The 21697-nt window shown below is 53.8% G+C and overlaps 1 long non-coding RNA gene across 1 annotated transcript in view; it reads right to left on the bottom strand.

Annotated features, from left to right (window-relative positions):
* The window catches only part of LOC142362336 (uncharacterized), a 50492-nt gene extending 28795 nt beyond the window's left edge, over positions 1 to 21697 (bottom strand). Inside the window, exons 1-2 of the long non-coding RNA XR_012764960.1 lie at positions 21216 to 21697; positions 3978 to 4160 (exon numbers count right to left, since the gene is read on the bottom strand). This is a non-coding gene — a long non-coding RNA (uncharacterized LOC142362336). The remainder of the gene's footprint in view (positions 1 to 3977; positions 4161 to 21215) is intronic.

Here is a 21697-nt window from a genome sequence, read left to right on the forward strand (position 1 = left end):
GATGAGACAGGAGAGTTGCTCAGGGGAGGAAGAAGTCTTCTTCATCCCCCTGAGTTAGCCCAACACAACTCCTCAGCCTGTGACCTGGCCCTGTGCACCAGACACAACCCTGCTGAAGGTGCCTGCTTGGGCTGGGGTGAAGCAGCATGGACATCCAGCACAGATGCTGTGCTACCACATGCGGGCTAAACCGGGCAGGGAGATAGCACAGATCCCATCCAGCTGCTCTTCTAGCAAGGCTTTCACTCCTCTCCCTCTCCTCACGTGCACGGGTCTGCCATGCGTGTGCATCTCGGGGCTGTCCTCGGCTCCTCAGCAGTGGCTATGCAGAGGGTGAGGTGAAGTGACGGGGGCTGGGGATGGCCAGCTGCCAGTCATGGCCTGTACCAGGGTCCCCGGTGCTCCCCTGACGCACACACACAGAGACACGCGGCGTGGCTGCTCAGGGAGGCCCAGCCAAGAAGCCTGCCCTCCGCCGCTGAATCCCCACTCTGTTTCCCAAGTGACAAGCCACAAACTCCCTTTCTCTTCCCAAACAAACAGAGGCTTGAGTGAATCACTGCCTCGGCCCTGGCACGCAGCACCCCAGTCATTACGGATTCTCCTCCAGCGGCCAGCCCCCCGCGAAGGTCAGCGTGCAGCCGTGCCAACAGAGTCCGCAGGCTGCACCTTCCTTTCCCCACAGCATCCCTCTGTGCAGCCTGAAGCACCGTCCAAATGGTAAGGATGCCTTCACATCCCTCCTCTCCATCCACCTCCTCTCCCTCAGCATTTGTGGCTACAGCCTGCTCCATGTAAAGGTAGGGGAAACCGCTGAGAGACCTCATTGGGATTAGGATTCAGGAGTCCTTAGCAACAAGCTTTTGTACACAGTGTCATCTCTTGGCTTCACCCCTGCAAAAGCTCATCTTGCTGGGCTTTAAAGTAAAGCTGGCTTCAGACTGCAAAACCTGGTCAGCCAATGCTCCTTCTTATCACCAGAGACTTGCATATGTCCACACACAAGCATGAAGTGAACCACCCCTCATCATCCTCCTGCCCTTTCCCTCTCCCTAAGCAAAACTACCTCCCTCAGCAACACAAACACCTGAGTGACAGATCTGGAAACAGTCCCTGCAATGTAACAGGAAGGGTTTGAGCTCATACTCTGTCCCAAGTGAGCACCTGCCTCCGATGCGGCTGTCTCAGCTCCCGCCCAAGGTGCAACCCCGTTTTCTGCCAACACGATCTTGTGAGAAGGAATAACGCCTCTCCCCGGCCCCAGGCACTGGCCATGGGGCTGTGGGATGGTCAGGCCTGGAGAGCAACATCCTCCTGCCGAGACAACGCTTCCCTCCCCTTCCTCTTCGGCGCGATGACCACCCTCCTCCCAGCTAGCACCATCCTCCTGTCCCCACACGTCCGCTCTACAGGGCAGCAGGTAGCGGGTGAAAAACAGCTCAGGAGCCCTTGGGGAGAGCCAGGCAGAGACGTGGCCACCAGCCAGAGGACACACTTGTCTCTCTAGGATGTCCGTGGACCTGGGGTGGTGCTGGGAGAGATGGAGCCACAGAGAGCTGGGTTTCCGCCTCGCTGTGCATCTCTTCTCAAGGCAGTCGGGCGACGAGGGCTGTTGTAACTCCTGAAAGGGGAGGGCAGCTGCCTGGTGTGGGACGTGGCTTGCTCCCTGCTAAGACTGTAATTCAACCCTCTTTCAAACCACCCTGCCCGACAGGAGGGACTGAATCACCCTGGCTGCAGCATGCAATTGCATCTGTCAAATTCGCCAGGGCACACACAACCCAGAGAGCGTGCCAGATGTGGAAGGACAAACAACACTCGAGCCAGCATCAGGCTAGAGTGGTGCAGACAGATAATACCCAACGCAACATAAACCTTGCCAGTGCAGAGTTAAGCCAACGTTGTTTTCTAAACAAATCTGAAGCAGCAGAGTGAGTTCATACTGGATCAGCATTTTCTACCACGTAGCCGCAGCAATTTTGACCCAGTACCAAGCTCCCTAGAGCTGGATTTATTGCCTTGTCCACTCTGAGCCAGTGCCAAAGCCATGTCCTGAGAGGGCTGGGAATTTAACCAGTGCCAAATGGCTTCGGAGGCTCCATCCGGGAAGAGCTTGCGTTCTGCAAACTCCCCAATAACAAAACCGAGTGCGACTGCATGGTCACGCTCCCCGCCGGGCCCTGGCCAAGAGGAAGAGTGACACATCAACAACACTACAGTCACTCTGTCACCCGCAACACACACACGCGCGCGCACCGAAGGGTGTGAACCACAGGGGAAAAGATCACTTCACAGTATTGTCAGCTGGCAGTAGCATCCAGAAACGATCCCACTGGGGAACATCAGCCCTTCCTGAGGCTGCCCAAAGCTGCTCCTGCCCAGCACGGCGTGTGTCGAAGGGTCGCAAGGGATGCGAAGTGGTGGAGAGGGAGTGAGGAAGGGGTGCTGTTGAAAGAGGGAAAAGCAGGGCTCAGGGGTACCCCAAAAGAGGAAGAAAAACAGCTGGTGCCACCAGTTTGGGCGGAAGGTTAGGTGTCGGGGTAGTTGGAGAGGGGGCATCGAGGAACTGCAGCCAGGGAGGGCTGATGGCAGGGTCCCGTGGTGGCAGCGAGGGACACGCACTGGAAGATGCACCCCCCTTGCTGGCATCACCAGGTGGGACCTGGGAAGAAGGGTTACCACCAGGTCCTTCAGGGGACACCACACCAGCACCACTGCCAGGGCTGAGCTGCAGCACAGGCCCTGCCGGCCCCTTGCCCTCGGAGAAATGAGGCAGCCCCGAAATCTGACTCAGGAAACCGCAGCATCAGCCAGAGTCTGTGCAGAGCCTGAAACCGCAGCCTGGCAGGTGCGAATCCTCAAACCCCCCCTCTCAAATCCGCTCCTCTGAGGATGCCCGCTGCCTTGCCAGCAGCTCGTTGCTTTAGGGTCTTATTCTGGGGAAAGGCACCTCCAGGCATGTCCGTGCTCCTCGAGGGCCAGCAGGCGATGGGAGAAGCAGCTGCTCCCCGCTCCCCTCCCGTCCCCGCGCCGCTGCAGCTCCGGCAGCACAGAGACGTGGCATGGAAATAGTGCGGCTGATCTTCCTGTCTTCCCCGCAGAGGAGCTGGGGAAAGGGGCACCAAGGGCAGCCCCAGGCGGCAGGAGTCCCTTTCAGGTGTTCCCAAGAGCTTTGCGCCCCAAAATGGGTCAGGCTCGGCACAGGGCCCCTTCACTGCCTGAGCAGGGCAGACGGCGTTCCCAGCTTATGAAACACACCGTCTCCGGCAGGAAAACATCCCTTCCAGCCGGGCAGGAGCACCGGGAGACAGCAGATAAGCAGTGACACAGAGCGTGCCCACTACCCCAAAAGCCGTGCCAGGCTGTCTGTTCGGAGGAGGCACCTGGCTAGGAAATGGAGGCCAGCACCCCCTCCTTGGGGAATCAGGATACCCAAAATATCCCTGCGATGAGGAGGGAGGGGGAACGCCCCACTGCGTGCCCCGCTCCCGGCAGCGTCATGCCCACTCCTGCTCTGCTGCAAGCTGTGTCCCCGAGGGGACCCAAGCCAGAGCCACGGAGCCCAGCCATGCTGCTGACCAAACCAGCCTGCTGCTCCGCTCCGGCGGCATCAGCCCCGCTGTCCCTTCTCCAGGGGAGCAGGGGAAGGGGGGGAAAATGCCGTGGGGAGAAGAGCAGACAGGTGTGTGCCCAGGGAGGGGTGGGAAAGGAGGTGACGCGCTCAGGACTGTGTGCAGGGGACCTGCAGCTCTGCGAGTCATCCTTCCCCGCACACGCATGCAAGGAGAGGGGGTCAGAGGGAAGGGAGCAGCTCTCCATTACGGGAGGGGGGGCCTGATGAAAGCCTCAGTTTTGTTGACGGCGTAGCAGAAACCCCTGCCTTTCCCCTCCCTCGCACCTCTGGGGACCAGGCGAGGAGAGGGAGGGAGGGAGGGGTGGAGAGAGGCGCACAGACATAGGTGCTGAGGTTGGCTTACCTCGCGGTGCCTGTGCTGGGGGTGCCCGGGTGCGCGGGAGCTAAATCCAGGGCTCCGCTTTCCTCAGCGAGTGCTGGGGGAGGCCTCTCTCTTCAGTCACATCAAGGAGTGGCCTGCGAGTAGGTGCTCCAGCTCACCGCTCGATCGAAGCTGCCATGGATTCATTGCGAGCGACTTCGCCTTCTGTGAGGAGAGGAGGAAAGGGGAGGGAAAAGAAAAAAAAGAAAAAAAAAAACACACCAGCTTAAGACTTGGAGGGTAGATTCACTTCTTTCTTAGGTTTCCAATGGCAACTGAATATACCACAGATGAAGATCCAGGGGGTGTGTGTGTGTGAATGTGTGTGTGTGTGGGAGGGACGGAGAGATGCACAGCTGCTGAGTCCACAGGCAGTGTGGGGTGTGAGCTAGGCAGGGCGTATCGGTGAGCATGGGAACAGACAGCTGGACACGGGCAGCAGAGCGGACAGACAGACAGATGGAAAGAGATTTAAAGGATGGAAAGAGGATGGCCTGCATCCTAAGAGCCTAGCTGTTCCACTACGCAAAAAAAGCAGACAGCACCTGGCCCGGCACAGGGCAAGGAGGTGATGGAGCTGCACTGGGAGAAGGTGAAGTGTGCCTACACACGCAGCCGCGGGCATGGAGACATGCCGCCTCCTGGCCCTGCTCACGTCGCCCGGGCAGGCCCCGCTGCAGGCACACGTTATGCACACACACACACTCACACATTCACCAGCCTTTTCACACCCCCACACACCGCCTTGCATACATCCCCCAAAAATGCAGAGTCCCTCCAGAGGGTGAGGCGCTTCTCTTCTTGGTGTACACCCTGCACCTACAAGGCTGCACAGCTGTATCTCCATGCATACGTGATGTTTCAGACAACATCACACAACCCCATCAACTCCACCCAGCCTGTACCACCACTCATATAAGCACACAGCAAAAACATTTATATACAGCACAGCAAACACTGGCCACTGCACAAGTGCATGCTGAATATCTGAACACATCAGCCACACACAAACTCCTGACCACTTATATGGAACTGTCACTGCACAAATGCACATCATTTAGTAAGCCTACCTCCACATCAAAGACTAGAAAAAGTGTCATGTACACACACGCACACACACATAGAGCTATATTGGTGCAAACAGCACACCAGCATACCACAACACACATCAATAAGAAAACAAAAGCACATGAAACATCCTCGTGCTCTTAGGAACATAAGTCAAGCAAGCAGCCCTGGCTGCATATCACACACAAATATACTATGCTTACAAATTGCCTGCAGCATGCAAACTGATCACATCAGACACTGTTACCTACCTAACTCCGCCCACTCAGTGGCAAACCATCCTTCTGGATCCTAAACACTAGCCCCGGCATCATCAAACACCAGCCATATTCTGTCACATGGAAAACACAAATACTCATCAACATCCAACACAGGCGGGCAAACAGAAACTACACATGAAACGCAGACAGCCAGCATCGCTCACCCAATAAAATTACATCCTTGAAAGTTATGAAGCTGGAACTCACTTTGGAGATAGCTGTATTCTGTGCACCTGCACAGGAGCATGTGCATACACACATACCACTGCCAGCTTAAACTGTCTCCATCTCTGAGATTTTCTCCTTTTTTTCACTTTCTGTAGTTCTGCCCATTCTACCAACTCCCAGCAAAGCCCATAGATCTGTCGGCTGACACATGTTGCAGCTCCTGAGGGCAAAGTCACTGGAGCAGAAAGCCTGTAAAAGCATCCACACTCATCCCTTCTCCTTTCCTCCTTTTTCCTGGTGTTAGCCGAGCATAATTTGCATGCAAAGAAGAGTGCAAGGTCCCACCAGTCCCGAGCGCTCTGAAATTGGCTGATAGCAGCATCAAGGGACATGACTGCAAAACCTAAGCATGGTAAAGAAGTATATAAATCCTTATGGGAAGCAGAGATTCAGCCAGGAAGGCGCCAGCTTCCCCCAGGCCCCAGGAGAGACAAGGAGATGCGTGAGGTGGGTAAGAAGGGGCGAGGGAAGGAGGGGAGATCGGCCCGACACCAGGGACGGCACGGCGAGCACTCTGCCAGTCTTGTTTAACAAGCTCGGTAGTGTCAAAGCATGACACTGCTGGTGACGACGGAGAGCGATCAGGGTTCGGCATCAGGGCAGGGCATCTAGGGGGAAGAGCAGCTGGGTGTGAGTGCAGCGGCAAGCATGTGGTGCAGGGGTCCGTGGCTGTACTGGGATCACTGGGGCAGTGGGTACTGGTACAGGTACAAGAGGAAGAGCCCACAGACATGAAGGGGCTGGCATAGGGGTGGTTTGGACACAGACAGCGCAGGGGTTACAGTCGGGTCTAGCCCCAGCCACACAGAATCAAAGGATCATAGAATCATAGGTTGGAAAAGACCTCTAAGATCATCAAATCCAGCCATCTGCCCAACAACTCCATGCCTACTAAACCATATCCCAAAGTGCCATATCTACATGTTTTTTGAACACCTCCAGGGATGGTGACTCCACCACCTCCCTGGGCAGCCTGTTCCAATGTCTGACCACACTCGCAGGCCTTCCCAGCCCTCCTCTGGACAACTCCTGAGCAAACGGATTATCTCTGACTCCTACAGGAGGATTTCCTCAGGGAAAACAGAGGGAGTCCCACAAGCTCTTGTCACGTGCTACTGAACGGGCACTGGCTCCGAGCACGTACAGATACACCTCAGCATAAGTCAAAGTGCACATTGTGATAGCCTCCTCCAGGGACTCCCTGCCCTCCCACACATGGTGTGCCCCAGCACCCTGCTTCCGCAGCTCTTCACCAAACACCCCCCAGCCCCTTTCCCAGCACACGCAAGTACACCTTCCCCACCGTTTCTCAGGCACACGGACTCTCCGCTCCCGAAAGCCACCTGCTCCATACCTTCCCCCAGCATGCTCCCACCTTCCCCCAGCATGCTCCCACCTTCCCCCAGCATGCCACACCATGTCCATGCATCAGCACCAGAGAAGCCAGAAGAAACACGTGGGGAAGCCCCCACCACCACCTCAACCCTCCAAAACATCCCCTCTTCTGCTCTACCTCCACCACCACCACTCACTTTTCAGAAGTGCTTTGAAGGAGCAAAAATTTCCTCTCTCTCAGCTAAACTTGCCTGTGCACCCAGGCAATTTCAGCTCGCCACAAACGTCTGTTCCTCGGCACTGTGCTCAGTTGTACCTGCATGCCTCTTCCCAAAAACATCCATTGTGCATTACAGGAGATGAATAATGCAGGCTGAAAGGGGACAAGCGAGAGAGTCTTTTGGGCCTCAGCAAGGCACGTGTACAGAGCAGAGTGGAGATGGAGTTGCCTCATTTGGTCAAAGCTAACAGATGCTGCCGAACCTGGAAAAGCCACCATGGCCTGAAGTGCTACATGGGTTAAAGTAGAGTCATGAGGGCAATTTAAAGAGCCTTTTGGACTCAGGATTTGTAATAGATGCTGAGAGATAACACAGAGGTGTTGCGTAGGTAGGCAAGGAGGATCTTCATCTCGGAGATACTTCACAATGATCTAAGCAGCTGCAGGGAGACACTAGTGGAAAAGGAAACCATCATCCTAAACTGACCCCAAACCATCTGCTCCTGTGCTTCAGGGGCATGGAAGAAGCACCATGACTGGCTAAACAAAGGAAAACAGAGAGCAAGGCAAACAGGAGCGAAGGGGGATGTGTATGCGTGTTTGCACACGTACATCAGTGTGGTGTTCTTATTCATCCCAAAGGGATGCGTTTTGCCTCACCTTCACATGCCTGTTTTGTGCTGGCAAGCAAGGACGCTTAGAAGACACAAAAACACGTGTGTCTGTCAGTGTTGCCATGACTGAGTCCATCTGCCTGGGATAACGCTGAAAGGGGGCAACATGGACAGCGTGGTGCCATGTGTGCACACGGGTGTGCAGGAACGTGTGGCCTCTGGTGAGTGTCTGTGTGTTGGTGCTGTGTGTGTGCCTGCTGCGGGCAGCGGACTCCAGGTGTTGATGCATGGAACATGTATGTGTACGTGTGTGCATCGAAGTGCTGTACTACGTGGTGAACAGCGCACATGTGTGTGAACCTGTTTTTTGCAGAAAACATTGGTGCATTTGTGAGGTGTCATAGGGAGCGATGTGTCCTCTGTGGGTTGTCTTGTCTGTGTGTGTGGCAGCATTTACACCTGCGTGACACCTGCAGAGTGAGCATCCTTGTGAAAGCAACGCTGTGAGCACAGCACAAAACTATGGTAAGCGTGCACATACTGCTTGAACCCCTGGGTGCCTACGGGTTGGCAGGGACAGGATCCCTCTCTGGGTGGAACAGTCCATCTGGCTTCTGCACTGCCTCTCCTCCTGGTCTCTGCTTTTCCTTTTTCATCTTCCCTCAGTTCCCCTCACTCACTGGCAGCAGCGTACTCTGCCCTGGGAACCAACTCCCACACACCAACACACAGCAAGGGAACTCCTTTTCTTGCAGTTCCCTGGTATCTCCCCATACCAAGAGCCAGAAGGTGAAGACAAACCTCGCTGGGCAACCTGAACTGGACCTATTCCCTTTCCATGTCCTTGTCACCCGTTTCCAACCCCCAGGAACTGCATCACAAGCCCACAAAATTTCACCCAGACCCACAGACTTCGACCCCCAAACCCCGGGCACCACAAACCAGACTCATGGCTCACATCCAAGCCATGGGCCATCTAAAGCTGAGGCAGCTCAGGTAAGGCAGCTCAAGGTAGCAGAGTTGGGAGACAGCAGTCCCTACAGCCGCGAATATAGAGACACTCCTGCAGCTACAGTAATACCTGTGTGACTTTCAATTCCCCAGCCAGAATCACCCACAGCTGGGTTTGGTGTAAGAAAGCTTTCACAAAAATTGCAGTCAGCACAGCTCACACTCATGCCTCTAGAGCCAAAGAAACACATCTCAGCTGCCCTGTCACTGCTCCCACATCAGAAGGCCGAACCTTCATCCAGATCCAACGTGTACCAAGTAACCTCCAGCCTAGGATCCAAGGCATGGAGCCTGCCCACTTGGAGCACCTCCTGGGGCAGTGGCACTTGAGCAAGAAGAAAACAACAGACGTTTCTTTACTCCTTTAACCAATTCTTCAGATCTCTACCTTCCTCCCAAACACCCTACCCTGAGCTCCACGTGTTTGTTCTGGGGTTGATCTAAATTGCTCAGCTCCCCAAATCGAAATGCAAGCTGGCCTCCATTTCAGGCTTTGCTTTTGCCCTATATCCCACTCCACACCTATTCTCTCTGGAGGACAAAACTAGCACACAGGAGCCAGATGTGCAAATATGCACACTCTCCCTGGAAGGCTTCACGGGCTCCCAGCAAGACCCAGTTTCATCCATGCCCAGGATCATACAGTTTTGCCTTGAAAATGCAGCCTAACACATAAGCTTTATCTGTTTTACCTCAACTACGATCCTGAATTTGTGCTATCCCCAAACTTCACCCAACCCTATACGCTGAAAGCCTAGCCTCTATGCTCAATTTTGTCCCCATTAATTCATCCACAGGCTTCTTCCAAACAGAGACCCAGCCCTTCACTTGTTGCTCACCAGCAAGGCAGTGTACTCTTTACACATTAGAGTGCTCAGTGCCAGACCCCTGCCGGAAAGTTTTCCCCACACCATACAACAAAACAGGCTGGGAAAGTCCAGCTCTCTGACCCACCATGCAGCAGCAGCCGTGACCCACGGTGCAGGTCTCCGGGAGCCAAGCCAGGACCTTCCCAGGTTTTTTTCCCCAGAGAGGAGCCCTGCTCACAGCTAACACAATTTGGGTCACCTTTTCACTGCTGGCAATCACGACCAGGAAAAATAGCCCTTTGTGTTAATATTTAAACGCCCACTACAGAAAACGAGGGACCAGTGTCAGCACATCTTCAGGGCTCTCCCTGGTGCAGCACCACCAGCATCACTACTCCACCTGCCCCAGTTCTTCCCTCACCTCCAGGTCTTTCCCTCCAGTCCCGCATCCTACCCTCCTCTTCCCTCTTCAGCTTCATGAGCAGCTCCTGCCGATGGCTTTCCGTGTCCTGCCCTGCAGCCTTGCCAGGTTTCCTGGCTCTGCCAGGCATGCGAGCCTCTGATTACCATTCAAGCTGGATTCTCATTAGGCAGAAATGCCCCTCCAGGAGATCCATTAACAGTCCATAAGGTTAACTTAATCCAGCCAGTCTTGTGTGGTCTCTGCCCAAATTCCCTATTACATTAACAATCTTGAGCCTTAATTAGCATGTGAGGCAGAGGTGGCATTATTAATGGAGATAATACGGAGCATTAACAATAAACAGGCCAGGCTGTCTCTCCCCCACCATGCATGCAAATTCTCTTCTGTGCGGAAGCGGCATGAGTTTCCCCCACGGGCAGCACACGCTGAGGGGCTGGGGTGCACTAGATGGAAGATGAGCCCTGGGATGTACGGCCAGGCTGGTGCAGGAGGACAGTGAAGAGGAGATGGGATCCCAGAGAGACCCTTCATCTGCTGGGAAGAAGAAGGGCTGCTAATGAGGAGATGACTGTGTGGCAAGTTCTGTGAGGGAATTCTTGCACAGGGAATGTGGAAGCAGTCATGTCCCGGGCTAATCAGTCCATCTCATCTTTCTGGGAAGCTTGGGAAAGCAAGGCCAAGGTTGTGTGAATCTATATGGTGCTGGGGAAGCAAGGGCCACAAACTGGATGGGGCTGCACAGTGTGCCAGCCAGGCTGTGCGAGAGCAGCTCACATATGGCCAGCTGCCCTTCTGTCATCCCGTAAGCCTGACACCTTCTTCTAAAATATGCACTTACACAAGAGCAAGTGTAGGGTCCTTCACCTGTGAAGGAATAACCCCACACACCAGTACAGGCTTGGGGCAGACCTGCTGGAAAGTAGCTCTGTGGAGAGGGACCCGAGTGTCCTGGTGGACAACAAGTTAACCAGGAGCCAGCACTGTGCCCTTGATGCCAAGAAGGCCAATGGTTTCCTGGGGTCCATTAAGAAGAATGTGGCCAGCAGGTCGAGGGAGGTTCTCCTTCACCTCTGCTCTGCCCTAGTGAGGCCGCATCTGCGACCAGTTCAAGAAAGATGAGGAGCTTCTGGAGAGAGTCCAGCGGAGGGCTACAAAGATTATTAGGGGGACTGGAGCATCTCTCCTATGAGGAAAGGCTGAGGGAGCTGGGATTGTTTAGCCTGAAGAAGAGAAGGCTGAGAGAGTATCTTCTAAATGCTTATAAATATCTTAAGGGTGGGTGTCAGGAGGATGGGGCCAGATGCTTTTCAGTGGTGTCCAGCGACAGGACAAGGGGCAATGGGCACAAACTGAAGCATAGGAAGTTCCATCTGAACATGAGGAAGAACTTCTTCACTCTGAGGGTGACGGAGCACTGGAACAGGCTGCACAGGGAGCTTGTGGAGTCTCCTTCTCTGGAGATATTCAAGACCCGCCTGGACAAGGTCCTGTGCAGCCTGCTCTAGGTGGCCCTACTTTGGCAGAGGGGTTGGACTAGATGATCCCCAAGAGGTCCCTTCCAACCCCGAACATTCTGTGATTCGGTGAAAAGCATAAGAAAAAACAGGGGAGGTGGGAAGAAGAAGCCAGATCAAGGAAGAAGAGTCTAATGACAGTGCCTCTGGACTGCTAATTCACACCTCCAGCAGCTCCCAGCAGGCTGGGGAAGGAGTGGGAAGTTTGCCATGAGGACCTGCGCCTGCAGGGAATGGCATCGTGGCTTGTTCCTGAGGCCTGACCCATGCTATTCCAGCTGTACACAGCTCCGTTGTGATCAGCGTGTCCCTGCAGGCTTTGCAGAGTGGCTTGCACTGGGGGCAATGATCCCTGGGGCACAGAGCGATATCCCTTGTGTCCCGGCCCTAAAGCACCCGGCCAACGCTAAGCAGGCTGCTCCCTCCCAGGGCAGTGTCCAGACTGCGCCCAGCATCAGCCCAGCTGCCTTCACATGCCCAGGGGCGCAGTGGGCACCAGGCAGCAACGGGGGCCCTGAGCAGAGCTCAGCTCTCCCACTTTCCAGCACAGCAAGCTCCCACTCCCCCAGGCCCACCAGCCAGCCCCTGCCAAATCCATTTGTCCAATCTTGCGCTTTCTACTAATCCTGTTGAGCCATCCTTTAAGTTGCTCTGAGGCAGAGATAGAAAATACAACCAATGCCTTAAGATGCTTCCCCTGACCTTGCTCAATTCAAGATAAAAGGCTTTGATTTAAAAAATTACAGTGGGGGTCTGTCACTGATCCATCGCGTGGATTAAAGGAAAACAGAGACACAGGATGCAGCCAGTGCCAGGTGAGCAGACAGGGAAGGGAAGAAAGGTTACAGCCATCATGGGAGAGGAGACAGAAGAAAGGAAAGAAAGTGAGAGGGGAGTCAGAAAAAAATGCCTTCTCCCTTGCCATCTCCACATTTGACTACTGGCAGAAAAGCTTTATACACACATGGTGTGATACAACTTGCCCCACCACCTTCCTTGGTCTGTAAGGAAGTGTGAGGCAGCTGCACTGTCCCGTGGCGTGACCGGGCTGGGAACAGGCTGCTGATACTGGAAAAGAGCTCCTTGCCCCATGAGAGGCACCCACTGGGCAGCAGAGACTGAAATTTTGAGGCGTAAATGGCTTCTAGAGAGATCTCGCCACCACTGTCTCTCCTTCTGATGCTGTTCAGGCCTTCCTGCCTTCACCTCTCACCCCTTGCTTCACACCAAACCTCTCCCCTCATCTCTCCCCTTGCTGACAGTACTGTCCCTCACTCTCCCTGTCACCTGTCCTGGCCCAGGTCACATTTGACAGAATCTAAGCAGACTTTTCACTACTCACCTCAGTTCACTACAGCCCTTAAATTAAAGGTTACTCAGAACAGTTTTCCTCTGTAGGAAATGTCATAAGGGCTACTGAGGGCACCTTCTTCTTTCCCTGTACCCTCCAACACTGCAAGGTTGTTGCGCCCCATCAGGGCGTTTTTCTTCCTAGCATTAGCCTGTTTCCTCCCTCTGAACCTAATCTGTGTGAAGACCACTCACAAGATGGCTGATGTTTCATTTTCGTTCATCTTCTCTCCATCACCTGCCTGAAGGTCTCAACTAGCCTGAAAATACAAGAAAATCTTAATTTCAGCAGGGGTTTTGTTGCTAAATCTCTCATTCTGCTGTAGAAGAGCCTAGTCCTGACCTGAGATTTGACTCTTGGGTATCTCTTTCAAGTGGGTCAAGATGTCCCTGTGCTGTGCTTAGGCCTGAGAGCCTCCTCACAGGGAGTCCACGTCCCCTCACCTTCTCCTCCCACTCTCCTCCACTGCCCATCACACCAGCAGAATACCCAAGCCATATTTTCCCCAAGACCCTCATGTCTACAGATGGTCCCACCATCAATCTGCTTATCTGAACATCCTTCAGTCAGACTGCCAATCAGATCTCCATCACCTCTGGCCTTTAAATTCCCTCACTCGCTCTGTATTGACCAGTCCCAACTCCTGCTTGTGCTGAACACCACCACCCATGCTCAGAAAAGCTATCCCCACATCACAAGGTCCACTTCAAAAGTCCCCTTTCTATTTTTCAAGCCTTCTAGGATCCTGCCCAGTCCTGTCCTTATGGCCCAGGGCATCCTCAGCTAGCTTCAGAGTCTTTGCCCAGCTTCTTCACCTCCTCTTACACCGTGGCACTGCAGCTGACACAAAAGTCTTCACCTATGTGGGACCTGGCACAGCTCATCTCTGCGATGTCACTTCCCACCTACTGATGCCTCACATACTTCTGTCACTACAAAGCTGCATTGCTGTAGCCAAGAGCGAGGCAGTTGACAGATGCAGAAAGAAGAAAGGTGAAGGGCTACTGGAAAAGAAATGATAGAGACAAAATGAGATAAAATGAGACAGGTCTATAAAACCACAGATGGCACAGGAAGGGTAGAGGGGACAGGTGTTAACTGTCTTTTCCCATCCAAGAATCAAGGGTCAGGAAATTAAACCAGAAAGTAACAGGTTCAAGACAAACAACAGGAGGTCTTGCATTGCACGCTGCGTGTTTAGGCTGCAGAACTTCCTACCGTGAGATTTTGTGGATGCTCAAACTTTACCTGACTTCAAAAACCGGCTGGATGAATTCAGGGAAGAAACAAATCCATAGAGACCTATGAAATGTACAGCAGATCTTCTAGCACAAGATACCTCAGCCACACCTCACCAGAGGCTATAAGAGTGTTCAGAGGAACCGCCCCTACACACTTGTCCTGTCTTTATGCTCTTGTCTCTTTCAGCCACTGCTGGAGATACTGGACTGGAAGGATCCCAGACCTGGCTCAGTAGGGTCCTTCTTATATTCCTGGCTTTCCGTAGCTAGGCTGACCCAGAAGTCACAGGCGAATAGTAGCTATGAATAACAATATCATTTTGGTGCATTAGGTCATAGTGGAGATGGATGGACAAGGGAACAAACAACAGAGTCTATTCCAAGAAGGGCTTTTTTCTCCCTCTACCCTAAAGCTGGAATAAGGTGTGAGGTCATTTCAACCATTCATCCTAGTACAGATCCTTGCTGGGAATAACACCTGTGCTCGAGTGCTAGCCCCCTCAGTGCCTTGTTCCAGACTTTTTAAGACCAAATCCCCTTTCCCTGTTGATAAACACAGAGCCCTTTCAGCAGACCATCTGTAACAGGACCAACCCCCTTGAATTCCCTTCCGTTTTCCTGACCTGTCTATCACACTATTCACAGCAGCCTCTCCACACTAATCCTTTTATTATGATCTGACTCAATTTTTCCTAGCCTGTGACTGCAATGGGGAAAAAAAGGAGGGGTGTTAATCCTTCTGACCTTGTTGTCCCAATTCTGGACCATCTGTGACTAGGGAGTCAGAGGAGGAATGCCTCATCCTCCAGACTCCACTCTCCCCATGCCAAGCCATCTTTGTCTGGAAAGAAGGAACCAGTCTCTGTGGAAGGGTCAGCGTGTACCCTCCTAGAAAGTTGTGGCAAAGCCCATTTTCACCTACAGGCATTTCCCACAGGATTGCTTTCTAGACTACCTCTCCAGCCAGAGGGATGGAGAGATAGGAGGAATAATGTCTTCCACCTCTAGCAGACTCCGTTTACTCATTCCTTTTGCACCACTTCTCTGCTCCTTCAACAACAATGTCTGCAGGTTCTCCCCAGCAGTGAGAGAGGGAAGCAATAAGACAACCACACGTCTCTCAGAACTTCCAGGCAGTGCTGCATGTGAAGAAGAGGCCTTGCAGGTCACTCCACCTCCACCACTGGCCAAGTCTGGCATCTTTCCCCTCCACCCCCTTTCACCACCATGTGTTTCCTTGCTGCAAGCAGTTGCATCTCCATAAACCTGCCAGACTATTTCATAGTTGGTCTGAGCACTCACATAAGGAAGCTTGCATGTATCCTTAGAGACAGGCAAATACTCTCCCCTTGGCTCAGCCTCCTGCCATGCCTCTGACTTTGTCCATCTTCTGCCACCTTAAATAATCTCTTCCTTGCCTTGGTGTTTACAGTCCTCAAATACTTGTAAACTGTTATCGTATCATCATTTAGGGAAGCTCTACATATTTAGTTCTTTTAATGCCTCCTCATAAATAAGTCCCTCCAGCACTTTAATCATTTTTGTTGCTCTCCTCTGAATTCCCTCCAATTTATCACTCTCCTTCAGCTAGCATAGCACCCAGGTTTGAATGCCAGGCTTTCCAGACTGGTCTCGCTAAAGCCTTGGAAATGACATGAATCAGGCCTCCCTCGTGCTTCAAGGCTTGATGTTTCTGGATGTACTTGAGTAAACAGATTTCAGGAAAAAAACTCACTTCATACAAGTGGCACAGCTAATACAACCCGAAACCATCTCTAAAACCACAAGACCTCTCCCCAGGGAGAAGAAGCTTCATCAGAGGTGGCGAGAAGAAGATACATGGGTAGGAAGAATGGATTTCCTCCAGCTGAACACAGCACACAACTACGAACACTTACATACTCACACACCTCAAGAAAAGAGATCGTGTTCAAGAGTTGGAAAAGGTGCATATACACACACTTACACATATGCTCACTCCACAGATCAACCCTATTACCTGCATCACACAGAGGCACACACACAAATGCACACAGGAACACATACACGTAGATGGCACAGACAAAGCGGAGAGGGAAGGAATGACACACATGCACACACAGACTTTACGCACGCACAGATGTAACCTGTGCATACGAAAGGATAGGACAGACAAAGCCTAGCAGAAAATGGTTCTCTCCCTGTTCACAAACATACATGTTCTCACGCATAAACCAATGCTCCCAGAGGAAGGATAGCTCATGGAGTCCTCGTAGTAACCTAAAAATACACAGGCAACTCTGACCCATCTGGTCTCCAGACTGAGCGCAAGAATGAATGCAAACATATGACACCTTGCCTTCAGGCAACTGGTAGCCTATACACCATCCCAAGACTGTCTGCACATCTATAGCGCCTTCCACAGTGATTAGCTTATCACCCAAGCCGTTTAGAAGTGAGGCGAGTCCTGAGCACTACTGAGGGGAAGGGATTTCCCTACAGGCCAGATGTGGCAGAGCAGGGATCCCTCCTGCTTCTCTGTGACCCCCTCCCCAAGTCATGTTACTGATGACCCTTCCTCACAACAGCATTTTCTCCATCTTTCTACTATCGGACTAACTGACATCCACAGGAGTCAAAACCACCCACAGTTTCTTGCAAACAGCCCTTTCCCTACAGCTTACGAAAACCAGACAAGTGTTGACTTGTGTGGACGTCTCTGTGTAGGAAAGAACATGGATTCTTGACCTCCAGACACCTCACCCCTGAGAAATTAATGTTGTGCCATCAGCTCCCCAGAGCATTGCCTGGAACAAAGTTCTACCCTAAAGGGCTGAAAAGCTGGAGATGCACTCACCAGGGCAACTGCAGACGGGAAGGAACAGCCTCAGCACATCAGCTGGGTCAGCACAGCAGGATGGATGGCCCACACCTTCAAGAGCAGGACAGATTCTCCTCTGGGGTTTTGATCCTGTGCTATGCTATTAGGCACCATGCAGCCCCTGTGTCTACCCAAAATCAGGGCTGCCTGGGAAGCTTAAAGACTCCCTGCAAAAGGCAACACCTAGGCACCAAACCCATCAAGTCATTCACCTCCACCTGGCTCCTCATGGCTTGTTTCCCACCCTTTATAATGCCGTGGAAAGAGTGACAACTGCCCTCCCCTCCTTCTGTGCCTCAGCTGGTCAGCTGGAACTGGGTTTCCTCTTGGTTTATGAGTGTCTAGCAAATGAGGTCATTTCTCCACAGTGACAGAAAATTATTTGGTCAGCCCTGTCTGTGAGGAAAGTGGTTCATCTCAGGCAATGGCTAGGTACCCCTGAGCTCCCAGGAGACCCAAAGAACTGCTATAATCCCTTAAAGAGGAGGTCAGAGAATGGCAGAGCAAGCCACAGAACTAACACCAGCTGGGGAGCACAGGAAAGCCAGGACACGAATGCAACTCTGCTAAAGTCAGGTTGTAACTGCTGCCAGACCGTCTCGCCACCGAAGCAAACACAACAGCAGTCCCGCAGCCACTGTCACCTCCAAAGCGCCAAGGTTGACTCATCTGGGTCTTTAAATACAGCCCTCATCTGGTTCACAGCTGCAGGAAACCCATTCTGACCCAGCAGAGGGAAGGGGCTGGAGGTGGGTCACAGCCCTTTGGGCTGCTCCCTGAGCTTTGCCCTCTCCTCTTCCAGCCCAAAGAGAGGACTTTACCCCTGTGGCATAGAAGCTGGTTCCTGCACGTTCAGCCCTGCCTCCCATCAGTGGAACAACGTGGAGTCCTCGGTCACCCCTCTTCCTGCACGGAAAGGCATCGGGGGACACTGAGCTCTGCCTCTGCTCACAGGTTGCTGGGAGAACCCCAAGGAGAGCTCAAGCACCCACTGTAACTCAACATCAGGACCGGCTTGGACAATCCCCACCAGCAAAACCCGCAGTGCTACCTGGGAAACTCCAGCTTTCCCCACACCTGCCAGCAGCCTGGGATCCATCACTGTTCAGGGTAGCTCTCCTCCTCCATGGAGGAGAAAAGCAAAAGCTCCTCTGTTCCCAGAAAAGGGGATATTTTCCTCGAGCACATTTGCTCTGCACCCAAGCTGCGCCTGTCCTACTCAGGTGCCCGGACAAGGGCTGCAAGCGTGTTTGGGGGACACCACATCCCTTTCCCAGGGCTGGGTGCCTCTCATCAGCTCACAAGACCATGAGAACAGAGGTGTTCCCTGCATGTCCTCTGCCCCCCCCTCACACTAATATAAGAAGCAGCTTAGCCCAGGCCCACACTTGCAGGGGATGGAGGGAAAAACAATATTCGGGATGAGGGAGAGAGCAGCCGGGTCTCTCTTCCTCAGCAAATGTGCTGATATTTTCTGACGCGGCTGCTGACAGCACTGGGAGGATTCAACAGGCCCTGATGTGACCACTAGCTTTTTTCCCAGGTGAGCAGTGCGCTCCACCACCCTTTAACAGGGTCAGACGAGGCAGCGGAGCTCCGCCTGGAGCTGCATCTGGCTTCTGACATGACCCAGGTAGGAACAAACATCGCGGACATCATCGCAGCTATGCTCCCCTCCCTCCCGCCTTCCTCCTCTGTGATTTTTACGTTTCAGATTTTAACCGCAAGCTGCCCCCCAGCAAAATCTACACCTCCCTATGCCCCCCCCCCTTTCCCAAACCCTCGCTACCCTCCGAGCGGCTTCTGCTCCACAGCTTAGCTTGGCACCAGCGCAGCGGATCAGACAGCATATTCCCAAATACCCACTTTGCCTGGAGCTGGGTGAAGAGAGGGAAAGGCCACACGTCCACAGTTCTTCCCTCGGTGTCGTAGTTTTTGACGGGGGAAGAGCAATGAAGGCAGCTTGCTTCATACCGACAAATCTGCATGCTTGTGGGCTGGGTGCCCTGAAAGCCAACCACCTCCCTAAGGCAAATAGTGGGGTGAGGAGGGGGGCAGGTGGGGAAGGGGCTGGGGGGGGTAAGGTTTTCAGGTTGGGGAAATCAGTGGGATTGAAGTGGCTGTTCCTCACCCTCCGGCACCGCATCGGCACCCCTCCGCTCCCTGCAGCTTCCTCACTGCTGCTGGTATGGTCTGCACAGAGCGGGGAGGCGAGAGGGGGGCTGTATTTAAATACATTAATAATGCATGCTCCATGCAAATGAAGCTTCCTTTGAATATTACATTAGTGATGCTGTCAGGCTGCGCTTCCTAGGACCCAGTGTGTGAGGACAGACGGGGGTATGCAGGTCGCCAGAAATCCCCTCATACCCCAAGCACAGGCCCCTTTCTCCCCCTCCCACCCCAGCTCCCCCACATCACACACTCTCCCGCTCCCTCCCACCTCCCGGTGCATGACAAATTCCTTGGCTCACAGCATGCAATGCAGCCAGCCTCCCTAGTCCCCTAGTCCCCCTCCAGGGACACAGACCCCCCTCCCTCCCCACTCCCTGCACAATCTTTGCCCCCCCCACCCGATCTCAGCAATCCTCTCCCTGCTCCGTAGCTTGGTTTATAGCTCCCTACCTCCAAGGTGGGGAGAAGGGTTGTGCTCTCCAGCCTAGAGGGGAAAAGGAAGGGGAGCATCTCCCAAGTCTGGCCTGCACATGTGCACCCGCTTTGCGTGCATGCACCGGGCCCCAGCAGCAGATGCTGGTGTGAGCCTGAACTGGGTGCAAATGGACCACGGGCTGTGCACGGCTGCGAGACGCACGCGCCCACAGTGCACGAGCGATGCTGTCCTCACCATCGCCAGCACCTCCTTCCCTGGGTGCCTGCAAGGATGTTTGCAAGCATATTGCCTGTGCACAGCCACCCCCTCCTCTGCTCATATACACGCTTGCACACGTGTGTGCTCGCATGCATGCATGCAGAGGTAGGGGGGAGCCACACCGGCGCACACGCGAGAGGGCATTACGCACAGCAGCTCCCCAATATGCTGCCTGCTGCAGCATGAGCAGATTTATGCTGCCTTTCCCCTGCCAGATCCAAGCTCTGGAATGGGAACAGCAGCAGCTGTGCACTCCTGCCTGTCCTGGGATGAGAATAGGATGCGTCTGTTCGTCTCTCCCCCACCCCCACACCTCCTCCTTCCCCCTCCTCTTGCTCCCATTCATTCATTCAGCTTCTCCTCCCCTCATCCCATGCCCCAAAGCAGGAGGATCCTTATGCATAAAAATGTGGGCATGCTTTCTTTGGTGGAATAAATGGGCACGCAGACACCCTGCAAGCAATGCATATACACATACGTACGCATTCGAGTAGCTGTCCTGCGCCCCTACATAAACACCCAGCTCCCACCACCGCCACACGCACACTCACACACCCGACAGACACCACGCAATGACTTTTCTGCAGCCAGTCAGCCTCCCAGCAGGGCAGAGTAAAAGCAGAGCAGCGATTTACTCACTCCTCTGCATCCGAAATAGGCAAATGCTCACACACCACACACACACACACTTCCCCCCCCCCCCCCACTGTCTGCAAAGGCTCGCTGACAAAGTTTGCAAAGAGACAGGGAGCAGGGGGTTGTTGGGTGGAGAAGGCTGTCTCCTCCTCCCTCCCACAGCTGCAGGCAATATGCATATATGTCTTTGTATCTATATCTGTATTTGCACATGCATGCATGTGTGGCCGTACATGCATATACCTATGGCTGTATCTATAGATATATATGCATACACACACAAAGACACACACATATATACGTACATATACATCTATCCCCTCCTCTTGCAAGGTCTGAATAGAAGCAGACCAGTCAAACCCAGCTGCGTGCAGCAAGCCCTGGACCTATTCAGCATCCTGATCCTAAGCGAGAGGACGCACATACACACACAGACACTGAAAGGGAGACCTGTCCCCAACCCTCTCTCCCTCCCATCACCCCATGTGGGCATGATCTCCCCCCCCAACCCGGCCACCTCCCCATCTCCCTTGCACTCACCCCTTGCCTTCATCCTCAGATCCGAGACATCCACCCCCCCAGGGAATGCATGCAAAGGCTGGAGGAGAAAGGCAATCCATCCATCCTGCCCTTCTCCCCACCTCGGTCCTCCCCCTCCAGTCCCAGCCGCTGCTTGAGAGGCGACAGGGACGACAACAGGGAGCCGAGGACACACGAGGCAGCTGCACAAGGGCTGCACACAGAACTGTGTCACACACACACACACACGCACACACATACCTGCTTCTGGAGGGGCGATCGCTCCCAGCTTCCATACGGGGCATGGCAGAGACGAAGTGGAGGCACAAAAGACCCCTGTCCTCAAGCAAGTTGCAGCCCTGCGGATGGGAGGAGGGGGGGGGGGTGTATGCCCCCACCTTGTGTCACCCCTCGGAGCTGTGCTGTCGCCTGCCCCACAGCTGTCTCATTCCCGGCTGCACCTAGGCAGCACTCCCAGCCACGCACACACGCGAGCACGACAGGCGGGGACGGAGCAGCAGTCCAGGGAGGGCACGCACAGCCGGAGGATTTGCTGCCTTCGCCGCATCCGCATCACTGGGTGAAGAAGGCAGAAAGGGCTGTATTGGCATTTAAAACGCGAGTGAATAATTCGCCACAGGCTCGGGGACCAGAGCCGGCACTGCTTCTCCCAGCCGGGAAGGCTGTGACAGGCGAAGGTCCCTCTCCCATGGAGCCAGCTCCCAGCTCTCCTCGCCTGCACA

This window comes from Opisthocomus hoazin, chromosome 8, assembly GCF_030867145.1.
Source record: "Opisthocomus hoazin isolate bOpiHoa1 chromosome 8, bOpiHoa1.hap1, whole genome shotgun sequence".
Lineage (NCBI taxonomy): Eukaryota > Metazoa > Chordata > Aves > Opisthocomiformes > Opisthocomidae > Opisthocomus > Opisthocomus hoazin.